At 31.9% G+C, this 13,874-nt stretch overlaps 1 long non-coding RNA gene across 10 annotated transcripts; it reads right to left on the reverse strand.

Annotated features, from left to right (window-relative positions):
* Positions 1 to 1,098: 1,098 nt before the first annotated feature.
* LOC107893880 (uncharacterized) lies at positions 1,099 to 4,614 on the reverse strand. Of its 10 annotated transcripts, XR_001683051.2 has the most exons (10): positions 4,321 to 4,614; positions 4,180 to 4,224; positions 3,920 to 3,981; positions 3,640 to 3,787; positions 3,144 to 3,244; positions 2,606 to 2,696; positions 2,082 to 2,441; positions 1,924 to 1,984; positions 1,759 to 1,836; positions 1,099 to 1,671 (listed from the first exon to the last, which is right to left on the reverse strand). It is a non-coding gene; the product is annotated as an uncharacterized lncRNA (long non-coding RNA). The 10 variants fall into 10 exon arrangements; XR_005908019.1 differs by having other exon boundaries at positions 1,759 to 1,984; positions 2,082 to 2,199; positions 4,321 to 4,567; XR_005908017.1 differs by having other exon boundaries at positions 1,924 to 2,441; positions 4,321 to 4,567.
* Between the last annotated feature and the right edge of the window lie 9,260 nt (positions 4,615 to 13,874).

Genomic DNA, 13,874 nt, shown 5'->3' on the forward strand with positions numbered 1-13,874 from the left:
AAAAGAAAACACCCAAATAATTACAATATCACTTTGCGCAATAGAATCAATTCCCTATGCCATCCAACTCGAATTATAGTATTTCGGATACGGACCATCATTATATACGCTAAATTTCAAATGATATACTGACGGATAAAAAAAGAAATCCAAAAAAAATCATCAAACCTATATAATTTACGAAAGATATGCAATTTAAATTTAAACCATTTTTTTTAGTGTAAAAAAAAAAACTAACGAAACAAACATCCTAAAGCTAACTAGTAATTATTCTATTATTCTCATAATTTCCTAATAACATCCTTGAGTCTAAGTTTGGTCCACTAATCTAGTCCCAATTATGAATCAAATTGTATTGCGATGCCCAACTACTTATGCCATTTTAAGTATGTTTAGGTTGCATTTTTTATTATATATTTAAATACCTAATAAAAATAATATATCTAATTAATACATGAGTATAATGTGATTAAGCATTGATTAATGAAATATATATTATAATTAATAAAATACTTTTTGCATTTCAATAAAAAAGATTTTTTTTAAATAATAATTAATTAATACAGACGCTTTCCAATTTCAGAGGAAAAAGTTGATATATGATAAGTTATAAGATTATTCCTTTATTAGATTCTTTTGCTAATGTCAACTTTTATTAACTCATTTCCATCTCTCTCTGATTAGTGTTCCTTGTAAAAATCTAATGCTTAACATACTTTTCTTTTCTTTTCTTTTTTTTACTTAACACATTCATTATATCATTATGATGTCATTATTCAAAAATTAAAAAACTATATAAATATATAAATATAAATATTTAAAAAAATTATAAGCATTAAATTTTTTTATAATGTTTGATTAAAATCTAAAAGAAAAAAAATTTAATTCAAAATTTTTTATAAATTTCATAATGTTTTATAAAAAGAGTAACTTCTTATAAAAATTTAAATAATACTATAAGAATAAAATGTTTTTTTAATATAACTTTATAATAATTAATTGAAAATCATAAAAAAATCATTAGATCACCTAATTTTTTTTATAAAAAAATATATAATTTTTTACATAAAATGTTTTAATAATTTTAACTCACCAATATCATTAAAAACAAAAAGTTTCCATAAATGAACAAATGTTACCCAAACAAACTGGTTATATAAGATCATCAACATACCATTAATTTTTTTGTATGTAACCACTGATTGTTAGTGGTCGAGTCGTTTTTGGTAATTGACACCCGTCGCATTAGTTTCAATTCATATGTTACCATTCATAGTGAAGTAGCCCTCTTTTTGATGTCTGAGTGCCTTATTCTATCTATCAAAGTCCTTCCTTTATCTATAGCTTGGGTCAGTCCCCCATGGTTTGCTTTGATTTTCTCGAACAGTGCCGGTCCGCATCAGGGGCTCTCGTGCGAGCCATGCAACGTTCTCAGGCAGGAACTGCTCCTTTCCTTGAGCTTCCTATTTAGTTCCTCCCAGGCGTTGATCTCGCAACGGTCTTCCAGCACATCCTCATATCGCGTCCGCCACCACAGCTTCGCATCCCCAGAAAGATACATTGTTGCCATTGTTACTTGGTCGTCAAAAGGGGCACGAACAGCCTTAATTAAAGTACTGTTCCATGTCCCAGAGGTCTTCGAGCCTTGGCATTTCGAATCCCGTTGAATGGCTGCAGTTATATGATGTTTGCTCATTATGCATGACACCCCAAAACACCAATCTTAATAGGGATCTCCCCACTCAATGAACTTTCTACCTTTTTGTATTATGGCTTTGTGTCAGGGACAACATGGAACCTTCATAAATGATGCTGTTGCTGCTAACCGGTCTTTCTCTAAAAGCAACATCAGCTTAGTCAAAGAAAATTAGGCTTGGTGTACGAATTACATTTTACAACAAACCTTCATCCTCTCCAACTTACATCCAGTATAGCTCTGCACCACTGATTCAGAAATTATGAATAGACCAGCACCCTATACCGTCTTTAAACAAGCATGAGAATGAAGTAGTGAGGCCAAAAGGCAAAATGTTAACATATCATACATACTAAAATAAAATCTCAACTCTGCAGGCAAGTACCAAGTTCTTTGTGGAAGCATCCGCTATCTCTGAGATTTTACCCATGTCTGACAACGAAGCTGTTTATTGCTACCATAAGGCTTTCTGTACTCACATAGGTCTATTAGGAGACAAGGTGCTGTTTGATAAATTGAAAGTACTGAATTTATATTAGAAAGTTGTGTAGTATATTAATAAATTTAAGTACTGAACTTAATTATGTTGTTCGATAAAATTAAATCTTTTCTTTAACAATTATTTATCTCTTAATTATGCTGGCATATTAGGAGCTTCCACATCAGCTCCAGCATATCCATTGGAAAATGCAGCTACAACTTGCTAGTCAACACTAGGATCCAAAGGAACCTTTTTTGTATAAAGCTGAAAACAATGACAACAAAGCTTTATGACTTAAACAATCTGACCCGAGATGCAAATCAAGCGACATGCTTAAAAATGTTTCATGCATTTGAAGTGTCTGATTGATCATGGCAAGCAAATCAACACACATAAGGAATATAATCGAAAGGCAAATCCAGTCTTACCTTGAGAATTTGAAACCTTTCTTCTTCATTAGGTGTGGTAACTTCAACTTCATCATCAAAACGCTCTGACCTTCTTCATTAGGCATCCAGCCTTGATGCACAAAAATACAGGTTAGCGACAATTTACAACGTTTAACCTAAAATGTTAGAACCCACTGCAACTAGCTTTCTATGAGTGAACCACCAGACAATCAATTAAGACGTTAAGAAAAAAAAATTACAATAAGGAGATAATTGAATGTACAAAATTTACAAGCCCAGTGCATTTAAATTTATAAAGATAGCATCATAGCCCACAAATAACGGAAGGATGCAAATCCTTAGTAAGGCACTTGGAGAAATGCTTAGGAAGTAGCCGAAACTGTGAAGCAGCAAGTAATACATTACTATTAGGTTCTAACATAAGCATAAGACAAGAAATGTGAATGACATGCGAATCATCATATAAAATCTCCAGAAGCTTAACACTAAGTTCCTTATAAACGAGGCTGACTATGACACATATAAAGAATTTGTAACTTGAATTAGAGAAACCAACCTATTAGTTGATGCAACCCACGACAACTCGTGGTACAAAAGTTGCTGAGGGTTTCCATTAGTGTAATGAGTTGAGAAGCTAGCCTAACATCCTGCTCACATCTGCAATTGAAGCATAGTTAGTTTACTGAAGTGTGCTTCGGAAAACAATCACTTGGTTACATGCAAAATGCAATGTGCATATACACTATATATCCTCAATTTTTATCAAAATAAGATTCCTTTTTTTAGCCAAGTGAACCATTGATAGCAACCTCTAGAGCAATGTAGATGAAGGAAACAACATTAGAAATTTAGTGATAAATTTTTATCCGTACAATAACCAATTATAAGTGATCAACTATCATGCAAAGTTACATCTTGAATTCCATGAATTCTCAACTTGTTTGTCAATCACATTCAAATACAAATACCATTTAAAAAAAAAAAGGAGGCAATTTGAAGATGAGCAATTTTCTCAGAAAACAACCCATTGTTGCTCCCACTTCTTACAATACCTTGAATTGTGACGAGGGCATAGTGCATCTATTTCATCAATGAAAATAATTGAAGGTCTGCCTGAACTTGCATGAGATGTCACCTCTGAAAACACATCCCGCTAAATTCTCACTTTCTGCAGCATGTGCTCTGTAATCAGAGCTTGGGCTGCAAAATAACTAAAAGTCATAGAAGTTACAGAAACTCGAAAATGACAAAACAACTATTCAAACATTCAAAATTTGTACCATACATAAGCAATTTGATATCATACAAAGATCAATCCAAATAATGCAGTACCTAAGAACTATTAAATGGGCATCGGATTCCCGAACTATTGCACGTACCAAGCTTGTCTACCACTGCAAAGAAAACCAAATTACTTCAAAAGATATATAAAAGGATCATATATCTCCCTAACAGCTATAGATAGAAATTCACCCATTTTAGAAGAATGATTAATAATATATATTAGCTTTCTGGGTATTCAAATTTCAATAAACTAATGATAAAACTGAAGAAGAAAGAAAGAAAAGCATATGGATAAAGCAATAAGTAACCTTCCTAGTGCTTGGGGGACCATATAGGAGCAAACCACAAGGTCACTGGAACAAAACCCACATATCATTAACTCAAAACCAAAGCTACAACTTAAGGTTTTAAAAAATTATATATATAAAAAATGGGTAAAAGTTGGATACTTTGAGACCAAGTTTCTGGGCTTCACGAGAGTGGAGAAGAGGGACAACGATAAGTTCTCTCAAGGCTTGGAGAGCCCTGGCGTTCCGACCAATTGCTTCGTTCGCTTTCCATTGACCATGGGTTACGCTACTTATCCCGCCGTTAATGATGGTGCTGTTGCTATTGCTACTACTAACAGTAGCCATTTAAGCAACTTTGAAGAAAGGAAGTGAAGACAATGTGGGGTTTTTTTTGAGGTTTTCGTGGAAAGTAAATTACTCTTAAGGTTAGGGGTATTATTGTCAATTTGGTCTGACTTGTGTCGTTTAGAGTTCTAGTATAAGAATACTTACATTTTCCTTTATCTGTGTTTTTTTTTGGGCGGAACTCGTATGATAAACTCAATTAAACCTTTCAAACTTAGGGAAAGTATTAGAACGAGTCGAGTCGAGTCGAGTCGAGTCGAATTAAGTTAAAAATTTGAGTTAGTTAATTTAACGAATTATATTTTAGCAATTGAATTTAATTTGAATTTTTTTCAATCAAATCGAGTGAAAAATTTTCAAGTTAAGTCGAGTCGAGTTAACGAATCATATTATTTATACTCAATATTGTGTTTACGTGGAACGATTATTTAACTAGTAGACGAAGTACTAGATTAGTTAACTACATAAACAATATAATTGTTTTACCTTTTAACTTAATGAGTAAATATTTATCAAAACATCGAAATTTTACCTTTTAACTTAATAGTTTTGACTTTTAACTTTAGAAAAGGTAAACATTTATCAAAACGACGTTGTTTTGCCTTTTCTTATTCGGATTTTTGGATAACTCGAATTGTGTAATTCATATTTGAGTTAAACAAAAAAACTTAATTTTTTATTCGAGTTGATCCGAATAACTTGATTAACTCAAATAACTCAAACTATTTAATTCAAAATTTAAATTTTTTTATCGAATTTTTCAAATTGAATCAGGTTTTGCTCACCCCTATTTCAAACATTTTATATTCAATTCAACTTTTGAACTAATGAAATTAGTCAAATTGACTCTTTAACCGACATTAATCGTTAATATCTACCATATTTATTGACATTATTGTTAACAACACTAAATCGTTAATATCTAATGTATTTGGCACTGCCAGATCTATAACAGCCCGTTTTTAGTGAAATCGAAACAGTGGTTTCAGAACCACAAATTCGAGTTAGAAAGAAAATTTATTTTAATATTATTGCATGGTCTACAATATGATAGGAATGTTATATGAAAATTTCGATAAGAAAATTTTACCAATTATGTGTTTAATTATGGAAAGGACCAAATTGCATAAAACGCTAAAGTCGAGTTCTAGTAGCTAAAAGGATCAAATAGCTATAGAATTCAAAATGAGAGGTCCTTATATGGTAATTAGACCATTAATAAAAGTTAGTAGATATTTTTGGTAATTCATCCATGGAAAATTAGAAGAAGAAAAAAGGATGAAATTGGAAAGTTGAAAAATTAAAGATGATAAATAAAATAAATATCAAATAATATCATTTTATATCATCTTCTTCCCCAAAATTTACATGGAAACCCTAGGAAAGAGAAAGGAAACTAATCAAGCTTAATTAGGTATGAATTTTTGTCCTGTTTTTAGTAATTTTTATATTTTTTGTGATCGAAATAGTTTAATCTATCTATTTTGGGGATTAATTTGTAAATTTATCAAAGTATCAAAGTTTTGACATGGATAAATATGCTGAAATTTTGAAATTTATGGTAAAAAATAAAAGGTTATTGATAGATAAACAACTTTTACAAAGAGAATTTTGATGAAATTATTATTTAGGGACTAAATTGTAAAGATGTAAAAGTTATGAAAAAATTCTAAATTTTGTAAAATATATGTGCTGTAAATGTTATATGAAAATTTCAGTTATTGGAATAATGATTAAATTGCATGAATTTCATTTTCCGAGCCAAGGGACGAAATTGGAATTAATAAAAAGTATAGGGGCAAAATGATAATTTTTCCTAGGATATGAATTGAATGTAAATGAGTATGAAATGGATTAAATTGATGTTAAATTCATTTATATAGATCCGGATAACTCAATTTCGAAGCTAGATAGAGGAAAAGAAAAGGTGTCGGATTAATAGACTTTTAAATACGAACAATTGTCGAGGTAAGTTCATGTAACTTAATTATGTATATTTATATGTTTGAATTGAATGTTGTACTTATGAGAATTGTATAAATGATTAATGCATGAAAATAATCAAATGCCCGAAATTTCTTGATAAATATAAGTTCCGTTTGAATAATGAAATGCGATGGATACAGTATTTTCTCGTATTGATTATAGTCCTGCATATATTGAGGACATTATAGCTCGGACGAGCAACCTGTTTAAAGCCTTTTCGATTGTCCTGTTATATAGTTCCTGCGAGTATTCTGATCGGTAGTGATTCTGCATGTGTTGCACACTACAGCAGTTTTTTGTGGGCGTCCTGTTACATGATTCGGTCAGTTGTGGTCCAACATTTATTGCGGACACAAATGCAGCTCTAAGTGAGCGTCTTGATATAGGCTCTTATGAGCTTCCTGACATGGCTCGCTTGAACTCCCTATTAAATGGCTATCCGGTGCTCCCTGATAATAACTCTTCAGAGTTACCTGTTAAGTTATACGTGCTCCCTGATTAAAACTCTTATGACTTTCTTGTTTAGCTCGGATAAGCATCCTGTTACATGGCTCATCTGAGCATCTTGATATGTGTCTTGAGAATGTGCTCATTGATTATGTACCCTAACAGGTACCCCTGAATATGAATTGACAGATCACTAATTTGTATACCTTGTGTATACTACTTGAGTATCCATCGATATTTCAATAATTCAATGGGTAAAACTCCTGACATGAGAAATTACGAGATTAAAAGAATTATGTCTCGAATACTTCTGAAATACCTGAAAGTTTGTAGCATGATGAGCTCATCCATGTTTAATTGATGTACATGTGAAATATGTGACTAACTTGCTTAACTGAATATATGTGATTAGGCAAACTTTTCAATTTGTTGGGAAGCATGTTATTTTTATGCTTATTTAAATGAATATGATTGGTAAGTTTAATTCCTGTTATACAAACTTACTAAGCATTAAATGCTTACTAGGTTTTTTTTTTGTCTTTGTTTTATAGTGTTCGGAAGCTCGCAAAGGTTGGAGATTGGTCGAAGCATCATCATACTAACCACCAGCTTGTTTTGGTATAAATGGTAAACATATTTTAGTATAATGGCATGTATAGGTTAACATGGCCAATTGTTGGCTTGTAAATGGTTGTTTGTAATCTAGCCATTGGAATGGCTAGAGATGGTTTGGTTTGGTATATTTATAAGGTTATATCATGGTAATTACATGTGTTTAGTATGGTTTGATTGAGTTATGTTAAACAAGTATGTCTATAAAAGGTAAGATTATAAACATGAATGCATGTGAAGATATAACATGTTAGATGTTAGTGTTCGCTTGGTTGTAATGCTTGAATTGGTTGGTATATGTTTTTAAGTACTAGTGTAGGTTGTTGGCAAATTTTGGGTGAGAAATAAAGCTAAGAAATGACTTTATTTTGTCCACACGTGTAGATACATGGGAGTGTGTCTTGACCACACACATGTGTGACACACGGCCTGGCACATGGGCATGTGGTTTGGCCGTGTGTCCCCTGCATCTTAAAATTTAGAAACAGAATGCTCAGAATTAGGCACACAAGCAGAGACACAGGCGTGTGTCTTAGTCGTGTATGACACATGGCCTAGAACACAGGCTTGTGTCTTGGCCGTGTGAATCCTAACATAATTTTTGAAAATTAAATTGACTTTACAGCCTAGTACACGGGCGTGTGGTTGGCCGTGTGATCCAAGTCAGAGAGTTACACGAGTAAGGACACGAGCTAGGACATGGCCGTGTGACTCACATTGAATGCTCACACGGCCTGAGACATGGGCATGTCACTTGGCCGTGGGAGCCACACGGTCTACTCACAGAGCGCGTGACCTCTGTATATAAGAAAAATTTTAAAATTTTGCGGAAAATTCTTTGAGATTCCGATTTAGTCCCTACTTGTTTCTAATGCTTAAATTGGGTCTTGAGGGTTCATTCAAGGGATGATATGATTAGTTTTTGATATGAATAATAAATGATATGAATTATCTGTATTTGTTCTGTAAACTCCGGTAATGCTCCATAACCCTGTTCCAGCGACGGTTACAGGTTAATGGTGTTACAAGATCAACCTACTATATAAGTAGAAAATTAAAACTATTTCCCTTCACCAATAGTTCCATTCCAATCCTTAGGATGACATGGAAAAAGAAAGAATATGAAAAATGGAAAAAGAAAGGAAAAATAGGAAAGAAATAAAAAGAAAAAAATGAGAATGAATTTTTTATCCATGGTAGTGTTGAGTTAGCGTTATTAATGGTCACACCATTATTTTTGTTAGAAATTAACTATCAACTTCAGTTAAAGAGCCGGTTGTAGGGTTCTAATTATTTGTTTGGAATAATTCAGAGGTTTATTTTCATGGAATGGTTGAATTCAGAGATGGCAATGGTTCGAAAAAATTATCCTCCATTTTGTTACGAAGCATTGCCTTCACAATTTTTATGGTTGAAAATGCTCGTTCGATTGTTGTGGTAGACACGAAAAGAGTTAGCATTTAACACAACAATTGATACATTATATATCCTTAAAAGTGCACGTATACTATTTTTATAATATAATATGTACTAAAGATAATTATGTCACGTTATAAACTAAATTCATATTATAATTATATAAATATTAGTTAACTTTTATTAATTAGTTTAAAAAAAGTAAATAATTTAATTGATAAAATAATAAAAAGGAATCTTTAATATATAACTATATTTAAATTGTAGATGTTTGATCTTAAATCTTTAACAAATAGCTTTTTTTCTTCTTTTTTTGGTGGGGTTGTTGGGCATGACGGTGATTGGGAAAAGAAAGCAAATGAATATAAAGAAGATAAGAGAGACGAAATAAATGGAGAGAGAGAGAGAGAGAGAAAATGTGTATTCTACATATATTTAAATTTTGTTGTTTCAATTTATGATTTATATTTGAAGTTGGTGACTATTCCTCTCAACAATATTTTCTTTAAGGATTAAATTTGTATTTTCGTGCAATACGCCTTATCATTGCACTAACACTTATTAATTACATTTTCATATATTTACACTTTATTTTATATGTTTTAATATTATTCATATTAATTTTATTTCATATACAATACAAAAGTTATTTAAATAATTTGTCATCGTAAAAATTATTTTATTAATTAATATAATATATTTTTAAGCACGTAAATTAATTTAGAATTTACAATAGACTAAATATAAAAAATTAAATAATGTATTTTATTTAAAATTATACATTTAAAAGGCACAAATATGATGTTTTTTTACAGACTTGCTTCCCATCGGAACTGGCTTAAGTTAATAGACCAGCTCGAGGAGCAGAATGGGCGGACTATTGTGGGTGATGAGGGGATTGAGCGGGTAGCTTGTCAATATTTTTCGGATCTATTTACAAGGTAAAGGGATATGATCGAATCCTTTCGGTATCCCAAGTCAGGTTACTGCGGGCATGAATGATTTTCTGCGATCGAGATTTAGAAAGGAGGAGGTTGTAGCAGCCCTCTATAGTATGAGCCCTACTAAGGCGTCAGGTGAAAATGGTATGTCTGCTCTTTTCTTATAAAAAATATTGGCATATTGTTGGTGATGAGGTTAGTAAATTCTGTCTAGACTTACTGAATGATGGGTTGCCTATGTCTGATATAAATCACACCAACATTGTACTCATACCAAAACAAGCTAGCCCTTGTAATATGACTCATTTTTGGCCAATTAGCTTATGTTATGTTCTGTTTAAAATTATTTCCAAAACCGTTGTAAACATACTGCAGGTGATTATGCCCCGTTGTACAGATAAGGCATAGAGTGTTTTTGTGCTTGGAAGGTTGATAACAGATAATTTTGTGGTGGCTTTTGAGCTCCTGCACTCTTTTAAGAAGAAGAGAGGTGGTTGAAAGTGCTCATTTGCACTAAATGTTAACATATGACTATGTTGAATGGCACTTGGTAGAAGAGATTATGTTGAAGATGGGTTTTGTAGTAGAGTGGGTAAAATTAGTGATGAGATGTGTTTTTCTAGTTAGTTACTCGATGGTGTTGAATGGAGATACGAGAGGACATATTTCCCTATCAATAGGGCTTCAGTAGGGAAACCCATTGAGTCAGTTTCTTTTTCTTTTTTGTAGTGAGGATCTATCGTCATTATTACAATTGGCGAGTCGAAAAAGTTTGGTGAAAGAGGTTAAGGCATCTTGATCAGGCCCAGTGGTGTCCTATTTGTTTTTTTGTTGATGATGCTTGATTTTTGGAGAGGTAACATCATTCGGGGTAGAGAAAGTGAAGAATACTTTGAAGGAGTATGAGAAATATTAGGGGAAAATGGTGAATTTTAATAAACCCCTTATTTGCTTTAGCTCAAATGTGGAGGAGAAAACTCAAAAGATGATGGTAAAGACATTAGGGGTGCAAAGCTCGATGGATTAGAGAAATATTTGAGGATGCCGATTGTAGTAGAACGAAATAAGAAGATAGCCTTCTGAAGTATAAAGGATCAGGTTCAGGAAAGGATTAATGGTTGGTGTAATCGATGTTTATTGTAACAATCTGTTTCCAGTGAAATCAGAACAGTTATTTCGGGACCACAAATCCGAAGTTAGAAAAAAATTTATTTTATTATTATTTTATGGTCTATAGTATGATAGAAATACTGTGTAAAAATAAAAATTTTACCGTTTACATAATTTGATAAAAGGGATTAAATTGCGTAAAGTGCAAAAGTTGAGTTCTAATAGTTAAAGGTATTAAATAGCTATAGAATTTTAAATTGGAGGTCCTTATATAGTAATTAGACATTAAAGTTGTTAGTGGATAAGCATGAATAGTCATCATTGGAAATTGAATGAAATATTAAGGTTAATTTTGGAAATTAGTGATTAAAGTTATAATAAATTAAATAAAATTAACTATTATCATCCATTCTCATCATCTTCCACCAAAATTGAAAAAAAAAACTAGCCATGGAAGCTTGAAATTTAGGCAAGCTTATTTTGCTCAATTAGGTATGAATTTTTGTCTCGTTTTTTATGATTTCTATGTTTCAGAGATCGTAGTAGCTTAATTTAGTTAGCTCGGGGATTAATTTGCAAAACTATTAAAGTATTAGGGTTTTTCCATTAATGAATATGCTTGAATTTTGAAGTTTGATAGTAGAAAATTAATAGTTGTTGTTAGATAAATAACTTTTGTAAAGAAAATTTTGATGAAATTATCAATTAGGGATTAAATTGAAAAAGGTGATAAATTTATGGTAAAATTTATGAATTTGGTGAAATATATGGCCTGCTATTAATATGTATAAAAATCAGCTAGGCTTGAGGAAGGATTCAATTGTATGAATTTTATTTTTTGAGCCTAGGGAGTAAATTACAAAGGAATTAAAAGTATAGGGTAAAATGGTAATTTTTCCAAAATTCCATTTTGGATTAAATTGAATGAGAATTATATTAAAATGACTTAAAATTTTCTTATAGATCCAAATTTTTCGTATAGATCCTGTCAGACTTCATATAAAGTTAGATCGAAGTAAAGAGAAAATATCGGATTAGTCGCCTCCGTGTTTATGTATAGTCAACGAGGTAAGTTCGTGTAATTAAATTGAGTATTTATATGTTTTAATTGAATCATATGTATGTGATTTTGTATAATTTCTATGTATAAATACCAATCACATATCCGACGATTTCTAAGTCCCGTTTGAACCTTAGGAATTTGTAGGATACAAATGACATGTCATTAGGGTTACTGATTTGGTTGGGGTCATGCATGTGTTGTGGACACACCACAGCTCATATGAGCTTCCCGATTTGCAGCTCGTATGAGCTTCTCGATTTATAGCTCGTATGAGCTTACCGGTTCACAGCTCGTGAGAGCATACCGATTCATAGCTCACATGAGCATACATGTACATGAATTGACGGATTACAAATTAGTACACCTCGTGTGTACTACCCGTGTATCCAAAGATATTTTAAACGGTTCAACGGGCACAATTCTGTTATGAGATTATATGAGTTCAATATGAACTATTACTTGCATTTACATGAAATACATGTAATGTGATTATTTGATGAATTCAACCATGTGTGTTGGTGATAATGTGTTTAGGCTTTTGGCCAAATTGGTTTGGATATGTTTTGCATTCTTACCTTAAATGTGATTAAATGGTAAGTTAATTTCCTTGTTATACGAACTTGCTAAGCTTAAATGCTTATTTCATGTTATTTTTCGTGTTCTATAATAATTCGAAAGCTCGTTCAGGTTGGAAGCTTGTCGGAGCTATTTCACACTATCCATCGGCTCTTTTGATACTTTCAGTAAATTAATTCTGGTTATAATGGCATGTATAGGTTAATTTAGCCAATGTTGGCATATAAGTGTTTTGTTGAGATTAACCACTTAAATGACTTATGTTTGGTATATTTTAATGTAAATATATATATATGGTATTATCATATTGATGTTTGTTAGAATGATATATTTGGTACCATTTGGGATTATGCATATATGTATTTGGTTATTTAGGTAAGTTTGGATACTTGGTTGACATGTTTTTTTTAAATTGTCATTTGAGGTGCCTAAGGGCATATTGGTTGTATATGGTGATATTTTATTTTTAAGACTTGATTTTGGCTTGTTTTGAATGCCTTATTATGGCTTGTTTATGTGCAAAAATGTTGAGTTAGGTTGGTGCCAAATTCGGTGAGAAATGTGACTTGGAAATTGGTCTATTTTCGGTCTGTGTATCAGCCGTGTGTGACACTTGACCAGGTAACATGGCCGTGTGTCCCATATATTTTCTTAAGAATGCAAGTCAGTATGCTCACACGGTCTAGCACACGGGTGTGTGGCTTGGCCGTGTGACCCAAGTCAGAGAGTTACATGGGTACGGACACAGGCTGAGACACGGCCGTGTGTCCCTATTTCGAATATAACAACCCATTTTTCAATGAAATTGGAACAGTGGTTTCGGGACCACAAATTCGATCCAAAAATAAAATTTATTTTTATTTTATTACATGGTCCATAATATGTTAGGAATGTAATGTGAAAATTTTGATAATAAAATTTTATCAATTTAGTACTTAATTATGAAATGGACTAAATCACAAAAAATGCAAAAGTTGTATTCTAGTAGCTAAAAGGATTAAATAGCTATGGAATTCAAAACTTGAGGTCCTTATATGGAAATTAGACCATTAAAGAAAAGTATGTAGATATTTTGGTGACTCATCCATGAAAGTTTAGAAAAAGGGCAAGGACTAAATTGGAATTTGAAATAATTAAATTAATTAAAAGATGATAAAAGATATCATCTTATTTTTATGTCATCTTCAACTTAAAGTACATGGAAACTCTAGGAAAGA

Source organism: Gossypium hirsutum, chromosome A13, assembly GCF_007990345.1.
Source record: "Gossypium hirsutum isolate 1008001.06 chromosome A13, Gossypium_hirsutum_v2.1, whole genome shotgun sequence".
NCBI classification, from domain to species: Eukaryota; Viridiplantae; Streptophyta; class Magnoliopsida; order Malvales; family Malvaceae; genus Gossypium; species Gossypium hirsutum.